We start from the raw sequence: 17,448 nt of genomic DNA on the forward strand, positions 1-17,448 counted from the left end.
TATTTTTGGTTTGAATTGAAATCACGGTTTATACGATGACACCCTGACCGTGTACACTTGTGGTTTACTTTCTTTGCACAAGTGAACAAGGCACTTGTGGGGATCTGACTCAGGCGGTAACATCTGCTGAGACAAACTGCAGCGCGCAGCACAACCACATCACAAACTGGCTCCAGGGACATAAACATCCCATCCAGATTATTTGGCATCATGCAAATGAGGGTTTACAGTGTTTGTGTGGCGGTGAATAAAATGCACAAATGTCAGCAAGTGGAACAAAGGGGGCATTAGTGAATTATATCCTGATGAGGGCCTGCTGTTGAAAAGATGTGGCTCCACACAGCTCTGATGTATAACAACCTTATGGAGCTTTTATAGGATCGAATGGTGGCAAATATCAGTCTCTGTATATATCAGCAAAATTACTTTTAGGCATTTGTAACTTTAAACTGTTCAATGTGCTGCAAACCCCCAATCTGCTGTCAACAGTTTGGACTCCGGCATGTAAGGAGGTGAATCTTCCAGCAGAGGGAGGCAGCAGAATATCACACAGAGCAACAGGTGGGCGATGAGCTGCTGAGAATTGCTTTGCAGCGTTTTTATTGTCAGGAAAACAATGGAGCACATTTTCACTTTCAGTTGTGAGACCACTGAGGCCTGATGATTAGAGACAATGTCCTGTACTACTCACTCACCTACAAATCCACTGTCCTTCTGGGGGGATACTCTAAAAACTTTACGTTTAACACATGGCAAATTATTTTAAACACATCTGAAATAATCTGGCATCATAAATTGATATTGGCTCGATAAATCCCCACAAGCAAAATGATTGTCTTCCTGCTGAAAATGTTACAATGCACATTATTTGAACAAATCTATAATTGCCGATATGAGACTTAAAATCAATAATTAGAAGTGATAGGAGTGAAAGATGAATGGTGCAGGAATACAAAATAATAGCAACGCATAGATACATGATTATGATAATAAACTGGATTTATGAAGCAACTTTCAAAGCACAGATACAAGGAGACAAACATGAACAATTATGATGAAAAAAGAGTAAAAACGAAATGCTGTCAAACATTATATAATATATAAATATATAATAAAGGATGGATTAAAAATAGATATAACAAAAGACAGGGGGGTGGGAGCCGACTGGCTCATGCCTCAGTGAAGCAGATGGACGGACGAGACGACAGACTGAAAGAAAAGAACTGTGCAGATGGACGAGTGGGGCAGATCTGAATTAACACCCTGACTCAGCCGAAAGTAAAAATAAACACTCCGAGCTTTATTCAACTTGTTGTATTGTTGTTGATATTCTCTGCTCCGCTGCTCCTAATGAGACTGTTGTACTGTAGCTCCTCCAGGCTGCAGCTGACGGGTCAGGGGTCAGAAAGAGGAAGGCCTGATCTCTTCAAATTGGAAATCCCCTTCCGTGATGAGCGGACGGAACACATTCCCTGACAAATTGTCTTCCTCTATGAGCCGGTTCATCCTGGAAACTCAGCAGGATGGGATACGATTGGCTGTTTGGGCTTGAGAGGAGATCTAGGTCAAAGGTCAAAGTCACTTCACAAATAAACATCCTGAAATAGAGCGCATGGCTTGTTCCTTAAAGGTTAATGAGTATTTTTAGAGTCATAAAAGTTGAATAATTTGTTTTGTGTTTGCATTAAGGCCATCACATTATACTCCTACAAGTCCATACAGGTGAAACATTAAATAAAAAAGAATGTACTGCTGTTGGTGAGTATTTTCCAGGATTATGAGACCAAATATTGAGCCACGGGATTATCCTATATCTGCATTTGATCCAACATGACACGTCTGCCATAAAAACCTCCACCAGTTTCTGTTGAAACTGAATAAAAGAGGTGTTGATTCCACCCTGCGGTGATTCCGTGGCTGTATTGTTAAATAGTTCTGTGTCACAGTGGCACATGTGCTTCTCTGCCTCCATTAATGTTCAGGCTAAGGTATTAAAGGTCACTGCCTTCGATAATGAGATGTTATTGTCACCCCGGTTTATCGTCTGCTTAATGTGGAGCGCTGGAGCCATTAGTGGGATTGATGTGCATATGTTCTCATAACACAACAGGTGAGATAATAACCAGATAAATCACGGGGTCTGTTTCGTGGAAGCAAAATCTGGAGGAGATTATTTCAGTCCCACCCTTGTCCCCATGTGGAGGATCTGTTTAGAATGGTGGTTTATCGTGGTTTTGACAAGTTTATTTGTGATGAGATTGATTATGATTTGCTGGTTGAGGAAAAGCATTCCGCTTATTCAGTGCTTTTGTACACAAGTTAACAATTAGTGGAAGACAGCCGCTTAGTGGCAAAATTCCCCAAATGCCATTTCTTGTTCCTTCCCATGGAGGCTGATGTGAATGTTTTTTGTCAGTCAACACTACTTATGAACAATAAATGGAATTCGTTAAATACAAAAGCTGTGTTTTTTTTTATGTTGGCACTTTCTCTTATCCTCACATAGATGGATGGGAACTTTATTAATGCCGAGGGAAAGGTATTTTTGTTTAAGTCTTTTAATTCAGATTTTACCACTTAATCTCTGCGACTGTGGATCTTTCAATTAACACGTGACATCTTGAATCAAATTTAATTTGTAAGAAATTAATTTTCATGTTTAATTAAACATTTGTTCTATGTTAAATATGAAATTAAGTTTAAAAAAAGCAATAGGTTGATCACTGGCGTTTCTGTGCTGTTTGGTCATTTTCTACATTGACTTTAAATAATAAATAATTAGTAAATAATATAACATGAAACAACATTATATAAAAGGCTTGAAGATAAACAGCATGATAATCCCTGTGTTTCACGTCACATTCCTCTGACCCTGGATCAGTGTTGACAGCTCAGACTCCATAATCCCTCCACACACGACCCGCCCCCCCTGACGACTGACAGCCGGCTCCTCCAATCAGACAGTGGGCTGACCCGTCTGGCCTCCTCCTCCTCCTCCTCCTCCTCATTCCCACTCTGCTCCTCTCCTGTCCCGCTGCTCCGTCTCCAGTCTCTCCGGGGAAACAGCCATGGAAGGCGACAACATAATAATGCCCGTCTGACTCGGCGGAGGAGGCTTTTCAAGGTGAGTGGCGTCGAGCCCCGGGAGGAGAGAGGGCACGTTAGCGGACAGGAAGTTGTCCTGGTGGGGGGGGGGGAGAAAAAGTTTGTCCACCCGGTCAGAAGCGGGAGCAGAGGTGGTGGTGGGGGGGGATTCACTCCGGGGTTAGTTTACGTGTTGCTCCCAGTTTAGTGAGTGAAGCCTCCACACATGTGTGAGTGACGTCGTTCTCTGTTGTTTAATCGGTCACATGCGAGGTGCTCGGATTTAACTTTGGAGCTTTTGTTCTGGAAGTTGTAAAAGACAGAAGCCAACCATGTTGGTGGTCAAATTTTGTTTGAGAGGTTTTATTTTGGAAGTTTTTGGAAGATAGAAGCTGCAAACAAGCAAAAAAATTATAATATTATTATGACTTAAGAAACTTGGCTTGATTTAAAGTTGGTCAATTGAGTTTTATTCAATCAATCTGTGTGATTATATTTGTTTTTGTGGCATTTAATGTGTAATTAGTTAAATTGTTGGTGCTCAGATATAATTGTTATGACTTAAGAAACTTGGCTTGATGTAAAGTTGATCAATAGAGTTGTATTCAATCAATATGTTGTTATATTGATGTGTTGTTGTGGCATTTCATTGAAAATTGTTGTGATTTAAATTGTTGCTGTTCAAATTAGATTTTAGAGCTTTTATTTTGGAAGTTGTTGGAAACAACGTTTTTTGCTGTAAACAATCTATATCATTATCACTAACTGCATTTTGCTGGATTTAAAGTTTGTTATGAGAGTTTTAATCAACCAATATGTGTGATTTGTTGGTTTGACACAGAGTACAAACTGTTGGTGTCACATGTTGCTTGCAGCTGTGTTTTGAGCTCAAATTTGGATTTTAGAGCTTTTATTTTGAAATTTGTGTGAAAACAGATGGTGCACACGAGCAAACTCAAATATTATTGTTACCTTAGACATTTAGCTTGATTTAAAGTTTGTTATGATTCTTGTCATCAATCAATATGTGTGATTTGATGTTTTTTTCACGGCATATTTAATATCAGATGATTTGATCGTTGCTACATGTTGCTGTAGCTGTTTGAGCTTTTATTTTGAAGGTTGTTGGAAGATAGAAGCAGCACACATGCAAACAATCAAATATTGTTTTTAGCAAATACACTTGGTATGATTAACAGTTTGTTTTTATTCTTATAATCAATCAATGTGTGTGATTTGATGTTTTTTTGTGGCATACTTGTTTTTTCAGCTGAATGAAACAATTCACAACAATCAGCCACAACACAAAAATATGTAACTTCTGCAATATTGGTGTATATTGTCTTTCATGGGGATAATGAGGAAGTAAAGTAAATAATAGTAGAAAGCTTGTTTTTCCCTCTAGTTGTGCTGTGTCTTCTCTGGAAGCATAAAACCACACTGCAGCAGATAAATGAATCACTGGAATCATGATAATCACTTGTTGATGTGATAAACAACACTGCTCTTCATCCTGCTCTTTCCTATTGTATATAATTGTGCACAATTTCAGGAAACAGTAAAGACTAACGTGCTGCAAATAGAAACAACTACAGTTGACACATACCCAGACAGAGACAGTGGGACGGGGTCTCGCTACAGATGTGCATTCCTTCAGCCAGCGCAGCGATCGCGCCTTTAAATAGAGCTTAACAGGAATGCAAACAGTCCAGGCAGAAAGATGAAGCCTCTACGGGGTAGGAGAGGTGAGGCCGGTGGTGGAAGGAGGCAGAGAGTCGAAGCAGAAAGCTCTGTTGTGCAAAGGAACATCAGATTTTAGCTTCTTCTTGAATGTCTGTACAATCAAAACCACAATTTTGGTTATACTTGTGCTGTAACAGCACTAATTTCCTGCTTAAAGCCATCAGGAAAGACAAAGAGGTCATTTAGAGGAATGACTATACGGTGGGGACTTCCATCATAAGGTTGCACCTTGCATAATAGGGGTTAGCGTTAGGTAACCTGATGTCAAAGTACGCTTGTGTTTATCAAACACGACGCCCACCCCTGTGATGCCTTCAAGAGATGAGCTAGTGAAAGGCGAAATCAGCATTATTGGCTGAGTATGTTTACGCACACGAGGAATTCGAGTCACGGTCTGAACGTACTCCCACACAAGAATCCTGTGTCAAGAAGACACAAGGGGATTTCGTCTAAACAATGACAAACATAATGTAATGATGAGATACGTAATGTTGGGCAGAGCACTGAGGTCACTGAAAGCGATTTTAATTTGTTTTGTTCTCCTCCTTTTCCTTTTTAATTGTTTATTTTTTCAAATGGTCAGAAAATGTCAAATCTGATATAAATCAGAGCCGGCGATCAGAGAGGATGTGATTGTCTTCATTACTACAGAGCTGTGTGTGAGTCTGTGGTAAAGCCAAAGTGAGTTAGTGAGATCCCCGGATCGCACTGTGTTTGTGGGTGTTTTCAAGTATCAAGCTGGAATCGTTTATGTTGAAACATCAACAACAAACATAAAAGCATTTCCCCTATTTTTTGTTTCTAGCATATCGTACTTAAAATAGTTAAAGCATATTTTTCAAGGATCTGTGGTATTTATCTATTTGACTCCATGGCAGATTGTAATCTGATGTGTTTAGTTGATTGAAGTGTTGTTTGTCTGTTCAAGTATTGGGTTGATTGGTTGTTGGCTGTTGTGACCATTTTAAATTATTTTGAATAGAAAGAAGTACTCACACTCATCAACCAGTTTGTTCAGCCAGTTCTGCAGAGTTTATATATCCCAGATTTCCAGTGATCCTGCTTTTACTCACTATTTAGCTAATTTAACCTCATCAATTGAGTATGTGCAGAGAGTTGGCGTTTTGTTGTTCCGTCCGTCCCAGCCAGAGTCATTAGAAGCTGTGTTTCCACAGCAGGAACTTTACCCATGTTGCTGTAGTGTTGCTTGATTTGTTTTCCGTAATTGTTGTATAGTCTCCTGCATTACTGTGGACTGTTTGAGCCTCAGTTGTTTGATATGTCAGTAGGCAAATTTGACTTATCTCTCATGGTTTATAGGCGTCAGGAGAAATCCAGGTGAATAACAGTCTGCACGAACCTTATTTCCTTTTAATAAGTGTTCTTGGGAATAAAAGTTCCAGGTACTTAAAACATGGCAGACTCTGTGTTGAGAGAAGACAAACCTCTGGCCTCTCTCTGCCTCATCTCTTTTCAATTACAAGAGATTTTCCTGGATTTCACTTCAGACTCTGGGTGGCCTGATAGAGTTTTATGCTCTACTCTGTCACAGTCATGCACTATCAGCTCTTTCTACTTGGTTTACAACTTTACCACAGTGAAACTAAAAGTACACAGCGAAGGACAACCCTAAGACACTTTGCTGTTTACCGCTGGGGAGGTAGCGTACCAATGGATTAAAGTCTCTTTTGCTCCATTTAAATAGACGACTGGGGAGTATTTATGATTTTTCTGACCAAAAAGCTTGTAAAAAAAACTATTTACAAATATACATTTGTAAAACATACAGAGAACAAATGTGCTCTTTGGAATGTGAGGTTAAATCCGTATCCAAAAAAAGAAAAGGTAATTTCCAAGGTGTTCAGAAATGCCTTGTTTCATAGCTTCTGCAAAACTGATACGTGTTTTTTATTTTATTCTTTCTCAGAAGTTTTCAAACGTGAAATCTTCAGGGAAAATTAAATAGTATACTATATTAATATATAGTACTTCATGTCAACTGCGGTGTTGACAATGTGTAGGATTCACATTGGTTCTGAGAAATATACTAAAGCAGAGTCTGGGGAGCTATCTCCTAAAAAGTTCTTCCCACACATTTATTAAGAGAAAGTAGTCGGTAGCAACTTTTAGTTGATCAAATGATTAATCACATGAATGCGTAGAGGAATACTTATTAATCAGAGACAGGAATTAAAACTACACTGGCCCCTTTGTTTCATAAAACGCCTAATGTCTTTTTAAGCAACTGAATGAACTGAGGCGTAGAATTCTGCTGCATCGTCTGACTTACTGTCTTTTGTCCACTTTCTGTAGTGCAGCTCAGTTAAGCTCAAGTCACCTCCAAACACCTCAATCTACCCCGATAGAGGTGCTGTTATTCAGCTGATTCCCTGCAGACAGCTCCCACTGGCAGTCCGATCTCTGCACTCGCTCGGGCCAACAACCACAAGCGCACACACATCCACACAAAGTATGCAGCGTCTCCACTTAGACCTTGACACAGACTCGTGCGTGCACATACACATGCTCGGGCGCAAACCCAGACGATCCCAAATGCATGCACACAGAGCTAAACCCAATCCAAGCCGCCATAGTCTCTTCTCCACACACTCATATTTCACTAGTCACACACACAAGGCCCACGGCAATCAACTTTAAATTAGAGAGAACGCTGCTCCAAGAACTGGAGTGGTGCCTGCCAGGTCTGAGGCCATAACTGTTCCTGGTGTGTGGGGGGGGAGTGTGTGAGAGGGAGAGAGAGACAGAAGGAGCCAGCTCTTGATATTAAACCAACTTTGAGGGGCCCAGATTGGGGTTTTTCTCCTCCTCTGTGCTGCTGTTCATGCACTTTGTCCCCGTGTGTTTAACTGTTCCCTGCGCTTCGAGGAGTTATTTTGCGACTAGTTGCTGAGTTGCAAGTTATTTGAGTCCAACCTGGCTTCAATTTAATTTCTACCTCTGCCACGATTGTCCAATTTTTGCTATATTTCCCAGCCACAGCTCCAAGCCACAAGGTCAAGCTGCTCAAGTTTGGCTTGACCCTGTGGTTCGGAGCTGTCGCTCCTTCTGAGGGCTGCTGACCAGTTGGGAGATAGTGTGGCGATAGTGAAAGTGTGATATTTGTTGGCCAATATGGGTTTTTTTCCATGGAAGAAAATTTGTGGTGTGCTCCTCGAGCAGCTAAAGCCACTGTCACTGTTAACTCTGCCCGTTCCACAATAAACGTCTCCCTGTATGATCCATGGTGAATCATGGCTGGATATGGCAGTGCTGGAAAGAAAGCCTCCACGCTCTTTGATATACGGTGCACGATGCCAAACATCTGAAGTTTGCTGCATGTGTTTCTGATAGAAAAACTGATTTCTGCCAGCGGACTCCAATTGTTACGATGGAAATATGTCAAAATTATCTGAGATCATCTGCATTTCATCTGTTAGCATATGTAGGAGTATAATGTATGGCTATATAAGAGCACTAAAGAGCAAGCCATATCAAGGAAGGTCACCATAATTTAAAGACTCCAGATAAATTCAGTTTAAGAATGAAGTTATGTTATATGAAACTAACATTGAAACAAACTATGTGGATGCATGATTTATATTCACAGTAGTCCTCCTATATAATTATCACTCTCTCAACAGCGTTTTTTCAACTCACTGGCAACATAAATTATATTAAACATTTTCTCTTGCGTTGCATTTCATGGCCAAACAAAGGCATATTTTGTGCTGGAGTTCCGAGGCGGAGACGGCAGTATTTGGGGTAATGGCGTATTTTCTGTCATCTTCTTTCACGCCTGTGTATCTAACTTGACGTGTCATCTTCGCGGCTGTGAGAGAAGAAGGAGAGTACCAAGTTTCAACCTACACCAAATGGGGGGGGATCAGTTTCTGAACTCATTGTTGTCCATTGTGTCCATAGATTTATAGAAGTTGGTCTTTTATTACAACCCTGTAAGGTTCGGTATCAGTTTACTAGATGGAAAACTTTACATACAGTATAAAGGAGGGTTAGTAGTTGTCAGTGGTGATGAAGGCTGGTTTACGTGCTCCTAGTTGACAGCAGTATAGGACTGGCAGATGTTGACAGCTCATCTCTTTCCTTATCACTTATCGGGATGAGTAACTGTGGACTTGTGAATAACCACATGCACTCTCCAAAAGTTCCAGGAAAGAAAAATGTTAAAGACTGTACTTCCTTCCCATGTAAATGTGCTTTATGATTCTCTGGCCCTCTCACTGAACTCCACTGCAGGAATCAACTGCATTTTTATCAACTGGCAACAGACACAGTTAGAATTTGTTTTCATTTTGAGTGTCATGTTTGACTGTGACCAACGTAACTTAATATTATTTCAGAAATGACAATTTTCATAACAAATGTGCAGACGTTGCTGGTTTCTAGCGACTGTACCTCCCTGTTCACTGTAGTGTTGACTGTGGATATACAGCTAACTGGATTAAACTCTGCTTTTATATAAAACTCTGCCTCTAAATCACAGGTGGTGCCAAACCAGGGTGAAGAATACTGAGGATTGATTTACAAGCTGCTGTAGCAAAAAAAAAAATGCATGAGCCATTTGGCTGCTCTATGTTGACTCCCTCCCTGCAGGTGTTCATATTTACTGTCACTGCCATCCCCCAGAATGTTCGCGTTGTGAACCCGATGCCTGAAGTGAAATTAAATTGTTTATTTTCGTCAGCTAAGCACATTGATCCACCATCTTGTTATTTGAAGAGGTTCATTAATGCAGACTCACTGTGAAATCTCAGTAGGGTTTTATTTTCCGAGGCAGCGATGAGATCCAAGAGTAAAGGTAAAGAAGAGACACTTATTTTTTGGACTTGCAGTGGATTTATGTTTGTCTCCATTACAAAAAAAGCCTGTAGTGGATTTCTTTTGGGTGTATATGGACTTTAGTGCCAAAATAAGTATTCTACAGTGCAAAAGACATCAATCTGTATTCCCTTAAGTGTGGCTTGTAGGCAGCTTTTTCTAGCTTTTGACTCCTGCAGAGCTGGCAGTCAGCCAAAGAGGTTACAGCATGGTTATACCTTTGGAACTGTAGATCAGTCAATTGTGGGTTCTTAACGAGCTACTCTGATTTTATTGAATGGACTTATTGGCCCTATAATGTTGGAGGTTCTGATTCCGTGTAGAGTTAATATTTGACATGAATATATATATTTTTGTACTTGGTTGTACCCTGAATAACACACTTCACATCCAAGTTGTGTGTGTATGTTGTTTTGTTTAGCACAATTGAATGAATGTTAAAGGCGAAGAGTCCGTTTTGAATGTGGTCGACCTTTGCAAATTTGCTTGATTTGCATGCGTGTATCTGTTGTGAAGAAAATATTTTCTTTAGAATAGAACTGAGCTGAATCGGTTGATTAGGAACAGGAAAGGAAAGGTATTCTCTCCTAATTCCAAGTTTAACATCTGGACGTAACAACGGGATTTTATGACATCACAACTATTTTGTGTGAAGGAATGTTTCCTTCTTTAGGTCATCAGGTTGTATTAGTCAATGTTTCCACAGCAGTTGTTTGTTGTGTGCTTGAGGAATAGCTGTGAAGACACTGATAGAGTCAGTCAGGCCCGGCTCCCAATAACAGTTTCCATAGCAGCCGGGGTTATAAAGATATGGTATGCCGAGCCTCCGGATCACGGCTCTGAACAATCATAACACGGGGGCCCTTCCACTCTGGGATTTCCATCGGGAAAGTATTGCATGAATTACACAGCATGATTTAGGTGCATGATTTATTGTTACCTAGTGGAATCCTAACACATGTATGGGTATATCCAGAAGTCCCATGAAGAACACCCCTATTTGGAACTGTAGTACATTCTGTATGGGTTTAAATACTTAAGAATTGAATGGCATTACACAGTGTATTGCTCATCTCTTTCCCGCTTGATGACTAGAACTTCAATAAGTATTTCTGTGTAAGACATCTGGCATCTAATGAATCTTCCATCAGGAGTAAACATGCTCCATCACACTCTGGAGGCCAATCACGGTCCACAGTGCTGGGGATATGGAAACTTGAAACTTGGAGTATTTATACACTGAGAACAAACGATGCAGTGGAAAATGACTCGCTTGAATCCAATTAATTAGTACTTATTTGTGTATTCATACATAATGTTCCTTTGAGTTTTATAAACAGGTTTATTAAATTCACAATTTTTGTCTTTAACGTAGTGTTGATCATTTGTTTTACATATTGTCAAAATAAATCTTCCTCCTTCCTCTTGACAGTTTTACACTTTGGGTAAGTTTCTATACAATGAAGCTTGTTTTTCATCTTGTTCTTCTTTTCAACCCTAATGCATCCAATTGTGTTGATAGAGTGCAGACCCTTAGAGTAAGAATCCAGAAGGAGAAGAATTTGGATGGTTGACACTCCTCCTATTAACTCTTTTATGTAGCTCAAGACAAGAGTTGCAGAAAAAAGGGCTGAAATGCAATGTTGGGTGGTCCTAAAGATTTAGAGGCCACCCTTTGTTTTGAAAATGTGACGACTCACCACTTTGGGTAGAAGCATCATTTTAGTGCCTGTGAGTGTAAGAGAAGTATGTGAAGAAGTTCTGAGCGTTTCACTGGACCATGTTGTGTCCAAGTGTTTCCGTTGCAACCCGGCGACTATTTTTTCGTGGACTGATCCATAATTGATACACTTGTCTGTTTGAATTATGTGAGAGTCAGTAAAGATGGAGCAAAAATGTTCTCGGGGTAGCTGTGTGTGTGTGTCAATGTGTGTGTGTGTGTCTGTGTGTGATGACATAACAATGTTGGAATGTCAACATAGAATAAGTATGAACCTGCTCCAACTTCTACCACACATTGCCTCCTTTCTTCTCTCTCCTTTCAGTTTTGTTTCTCCCTCGCTCACTCCTAACCCATCCTCTTTCTCCTCGCTGCTCCCTCTTTATTGTTTTACTGGCTCTTTGTCAATCTTACCCCCCTGACTGCCTTTCACCCCCGCTTCTGCTGTGTTTGTTGTCTTCATGGAGCGTTAGCAGCCTTAAAAGGAATCCAAATGTGTGTTATCGAGCATAGTAATCCTATCTGATCTGGCAGCCAGGTGGCAGAAACAAATGAGAATGAAGCCAAGATTACTCAAGCAATGTCTCTTAGAGTACGGACCCTTCATAATGCAGGTGAAGTCTCCAAATGGACGTTTTGGACAAGATTTTGTTTATTTCTCATAAAGTATTGTTAGTTGGTTAGCGTCAAGACAATCGTATGTCATAATGCTTCAATTGTGGATATACAGTTCTGGAGGAGTGGAACTATACCTTTTCTTTGTGCAGTTTAATCTGTCAGTCCATGTAGTATAGATGCATAGATTCAATTATAGAACCTGTGCTGCCCTTTAGAAACCTGGTGGTGCAAAATGTTGGACTCCGTGGATGTAGAAATAAAAGGGCTCATTCTAGGGTTATGAAAAATGAATCATCCTTGTAGTTTCAGGTGGTGTTACACAAATTAAAACATCATTATGAATTATATATTCCATGTCTGCTGATAGATCCCCCTAAAATGTGTCTACATTTCAAAAACTTCTTCCAATGTTCTTGGGCGTTGGAATTTCAATCAATGCATATAAGGTCGAATAAGAACTATCTGTCTTTGAGCAAATACATAAAGTAAATTGTCATCATTATGAACAAGAAGGCTGATTACGATTGATCTGAATCATGTCTGTGCACACATGCTCAATAGATCACATTGTGCCAACACAGTTGATGGGAGTTGGCTGAATATGGCATCATCTACCAACTGTGTGGAAATTCTTGTTCCAAACCCAATATTCTTTTGAAGACAGTTTTATGGCCTGGGTTTAGGGTTAGTTGCAATGAGTCAAGCAGGCAGTGTTGACATCAGTGCATTACAAGAACACTGCTCACCCAGTGCTAGAAAAAAATGTTTGGCAAGAAGATCTGCTGTTTCAATCTTGAACACATTGATACGAGAAATGGTCCTTAGCCGTCGGTTTATTTTGCCAATTGCATGGTGTTGAACAGGTTGTTTATATTTGAGAGTCAAGAGAAATGGATGCATGAAGATGTGCAGCCACTAGAACTGTTCTTGCGCTTTTTTTGTCGAGGCAGAGTAGGAGAAGCAACCAGCTCTCTAATAGTTAACTGACGGCCTGGAATCTTCTCGAGGTTTGAAGAACCAATCCTTTTGCGGTTGGAAACAAACTGCAGCTTTCGGTCAATGCACTATTCATGCGCTGACCTGGGTCCAGCTGCTAAATGATGAAAATACTGTGCATGAGATAAAATGTTGGATCGGATGACACATTACAAAACAGTGGTGAGGAGAACCATGGCTTCTGTAACCTTAGATAAGCATATTTGATGACCAAGAAGACTCCGTTTAGTGAAATGATGTTGAGAAGGAGGGTTTTCCCTGAGTCAACATTGTGTTAGGAAACAATACAGTCGGCGGCTGCAGCAGCACAGCAGACACCATGTCTTTCCTTGTTGATGCATTGTCACACTTGGATCTGAAGTGCAGTTGTGTACTTAAGATCCACATGTCGCCGGATGCTCCTAATAGAGCTTATATCACTATTTTTTGTTAGATACTTGAAACGCCTATGAATCGATTCCACCCTCTTGCTGGTCTCGACAGTGGTGTTTACTCGGTTCCATCATACAGTACGTGCCTCTAGATAGGGAGAGTGACCACAGAAAACGTTTAAATGTGGACAGAGGAAGCAGCATTGACTCTGGAAGGCGGTCTGCAGAGCATGGCCTGCCTGGGAGGAGTACACAAAATTCTCGAGTGATACTGAACAAATGGACGTGGACAGTTTCTGGATATCATGAAGACATTGCTATTCTAAGAAAGATAGTTGAGATGCCTCAATAACAAACCATTGGGTGATACCTTTAAAAGGGTTATTTGGGGCTGTGGAATACGACCAAATGCGTATATCTTGATAGAGACTAATTCATAAACCTGATATTGATTCACACTCCAACCTCTCGAATGGATATATTTGGTCCATGTGTCTGCAGATGTAAATTGAGACAAGAGCCATTATCCCTAACACACATCTTTATGACAAATGTGCAGCGGGCCGGGCAGAAGTCCAAGTTTGGAGTTTGTTTAGAGATCTCAACTTACTCATCTGACGACTCTCTCCGCCCTGTTCGGTTGGTGGTGCTTAAGTTTTCAGTTTTCTGGTTTTGGTTTTCATATCAGACTGTTTCTACCCAAACCACTCACATGTGACAGAAGTTTCCTCTCTTTTGGATAAAAGCTCCTCTGTTTGTCTTGGCTTGTCTGAGTCGGAAATACACTCATCTCTATTTGTTTTTGTTGCCTTTATTCTAATTTGCTTCCTGCATCCGTGCTGTGTAGAGAAATGTAAATAACCTACCAAAGGATGACACATTTTTAATTTTAACTAGTCTAATGTGTATTCATTCATTTTGTTATATATTTTTTTATTGTGTTTATTTTCAGTGTTTTTGTGTCCATCCAGCTGATAAATAGCTATTTAGCCCACTGGGGACCAATACAGTTATTGATTAATTGTCAAAAGATTCAAATATTCTTATCAAGTCACTAAACTTGTTACATTATTAACAGTAAATTTGGTTCAGGTTGTTCGTCAGATGCCATAAACTAGTGAGATCATGGAGATATTATTCTGGTTTGACAGATTTTAAATCTGAAAAGGTTCCTCCCTCCTAGCGCTGCTTTTGATCTTACGCAGGCGCTTGAATCTATGTCCTGGATCACTCCAGAGACGCACAAACACACACAGTGACTCAAAATCAACAAACTTTGAAACCAAGTCATGGCGGAACACCGTATCTGCTCTTAAATCTCAAGCAAACTGGTTGGCCAGTTGTTTGTGAGCCAGGAAGCAAACACTTCTCTTTAATTCTAACGGATTTATCCAGAATGAAGTTTGGTTCTAGTTCCAGCAAATAATTTACAATAATGAGGTTGTTGTTGATTTTTTTTCCGCCTTTTCATGGATCAAACTTTAACCCACTCACCGTGCTGCTTTAGTTCACATAGAGTGTGTTTGCGCTGTGGTCTGGTTCTGTTTGAATAGTCTCTAGAATCTCAGGTGAACAGTGCAGATGAGCTTTATGAGTATTGGCTTTAGCCTGCCATGTATAAGATCTGTTTGCCCCTCTGTCTGCCTTGGCTGAATAGTCCTACTGTAGATCCTTCCGTCTACACTGCAGCTCCAGTGTTTGTGTGTGTGTGTGTGTGTGTGTGTGTATGTGTGTGTGTGTGTGTGTGTGTTTGTGTGTATGTGTGTGTGTGTTTGCCCAGTATACAGTATATGGGGGCTTTTTGCTTTACTGTGTGATCTTCTTGCCTGATCCCGTCTCTGAGATTTTGCCTCCGCTTGGCAGGAAAACTATGCCGCCTGAGGTATTTTTGCCTTTTGCTTTTATTTTGTGTTTTTCCATGGTTTATGGTGGATGTTCAGAATGATGTGTGGTAACCCATCTGTGCTGCCTTCTATGTAATTTTTTCTAGGGAAACATCTGTGTTGCTTGGTGAGTTTGTGCCACAAAATGTGGAAAGCAGTAGGGGTAAACTGGACTGTGACACAATTAAAAGAAAACAGTGTTTGTTTGTCCTTGGTCTGTCTTTTTATGTTTCAGCCAATTTACAAGAAATCAGACACCCTTTCAACAGTTTTCTCCATTTTTCTCTTCATATTAAATTATGTGTGCAGGTTTCCAAATACTGTTCCAAAGGTTTTTTGGTCTGTTCTGTAAAGAATGGTAAGATTTTTTTAACCTCCTCTTTATTGCTCTGTTTATATATTTATTGTACAACTCCTTCTTTACTGCCGCTTTCCTCGTTCCCTCCTTCATTCCTCTCTCTCTCTCTCTCTCTCTCTCAATTTCACTCCATTGTTAAATCTGCAATCAATTTCATAAATTAAACACAATGAATTGTATTTAGAAAAAGCAGAACACTTGGATATGACTACTCCCTGTGGTCAAATGATGCAAGTTGAATGTTTAAAACTAATTTTTGCAACTTTAAACATAAAGACTTGGGACGTGCCAAAGGGGGTGAACGTTTTATCTGATTTCTCTTTCTTTGTTTCCATTTTTGCCATTTGGTTTTGATTTAGCTTCCTCTGATACAATGTGCTCATTTAGTTTGGTTTGTTTTTGTGTTTATCTTTAGTCCTGATTATTGGTGTGAAAGCTCCGTGTTGTGGTGTTTTCTGGCAGAGTATGTGCCAGTAAGTGATGGTGGTGTTTTTCTTTATGAATCTGTTGTGGGTATTGGGTTACTTTGCAAAACCTCAATATCTTTTTTTTCAACAAAACATGCTTATAGCTTTGGGTACAGAACACTGCAAAGTATTGGTCAGATTTAAATTGTTTTGAACTCATCTCGTGATCATGTGGTTTCTTCTTTTAAATTGTAATTTTTGAAACTTTCCTTTAGAGAACGGTCTCTCAGAACATGTAAAACGTACGACCACCTGTTTGCCATTAAATATTCTCTGTGAAAGTCCAAACATGCTGTAAATCCTTCTTCTGATTTGTATATATCCTCAAGCTGGGTTTGGATACGTTCGTGACTAACAGCACAGGCATTTACTTATACCAAAAATACATTGGGTTATTCTATATCTCAGCCTGTGTCCTTCTTTCTTTTCTGCTTTGTCTCGTTTCCAGCTACATTTCTTAGCAGACAGTCAGACACTAGTAATCAAGAAAGTATGGCTTTCTCATTTTTCTGCTCTCATAGTTCCCCCACCACCCCCCAAGTTTGGAGTGCGCTGTGACTGGAAGTTAAACTAAGGGTTTTACTTTGCCCTTGTGTGTAGCCGAACGACTAGTTCATTAAACACAGCTAACGCCAACCCACTTTGTCAGTTCTCTCTTCTTCTCACAGATCCAAACCCTCGACCTTCTCTCACTCCTTTATTGTGTCTATTACTTCTTTTCTTTTACCTGTTTCTCCTATCCCTGTTACCTACTAAACTTGTTACCTACTCTTTCTCAGCGTGTCAGGACAGTCAGCCTGTCTGTAGTAGTGTAATGGGGAAAGCATGGAGTTCCCAGCAGAGTGACTCATCGTTCTACCAAACAGGGTCGTGTGTGTGTGCGTGCGTGCACATGTGTGTGCATGTGCGTGGGTTGGTGTGTGCGTTGGCGGTAGGGGGTGGGTTCTCTATGTTGTGTTTATGTGTGTGTGTGTGTGTGTGTGTGTTTGTGTGTGTGTGTGTGTATGTCCTTTCTAGCATGTTTGTGTAGTTTGGGTGTATATGTTTCCCATGTTTCTTCCTGCTGAACACATGGTGGCAAAAGCTCTTTGCCAGCTGGGTCATCAGTCGGTGAAAGTCAAACACACACGTGAACTCACACTAACACACTCACATCCAATATGGTGTCTTGGGGAAAAAACATCTTTTAAACATATTACTTCACATATCAGTTACTCATTTATCTCTTTGAACTTATCACTTGCTTTTATGACACTGCACATGCTCAAGGACAGTTTTGATGTTGACATTTTGTTTTGAAAAACGTGAAAATTGCTTTGTTAGTCAGTTGGTTTTTTCCGCAATGTTTACATTTCATTGATTCATTGGCGTC

The 17,448-nt window shown here is 40.2% G+C and overlaps 1 protein-coding gene across 1 annotated transcript in view; it reads left to right on the forward strand.

The window, feature by feature from the left end:
• The first annotated feature begins 3,022 nt into the window (after positions 1-3,022).
• The window catches only part of il11ra (interleukin 11 receptor subunit alpha), a 41,890-nt gene continuing 27,464 nt past the window's right edge, over positions 3,023-17,448 (forward strand). The window contains exon 1 of the mRNA XM_062412621.1: positions 3,023-3,124. The gene's annotated coding sequence lies outside the window, so the exon portion shown is untranslated. The remainder of the gene's footprint in view (positions 3,125-17,448) is intronic.

This window comes from Platichthys flesus, chromosome 19, assembly GCF_949316205.1.
Source record: "Platichthys flesus chromosome 19, fPlaFle2.1, whole genome shotgun sequence".
NCBI lineage: Eukaryota > Metazoa > Chordata > Actinopteri > Pleuronectiformes > Pleuronectidae > Platichthys > Platichthys flesus.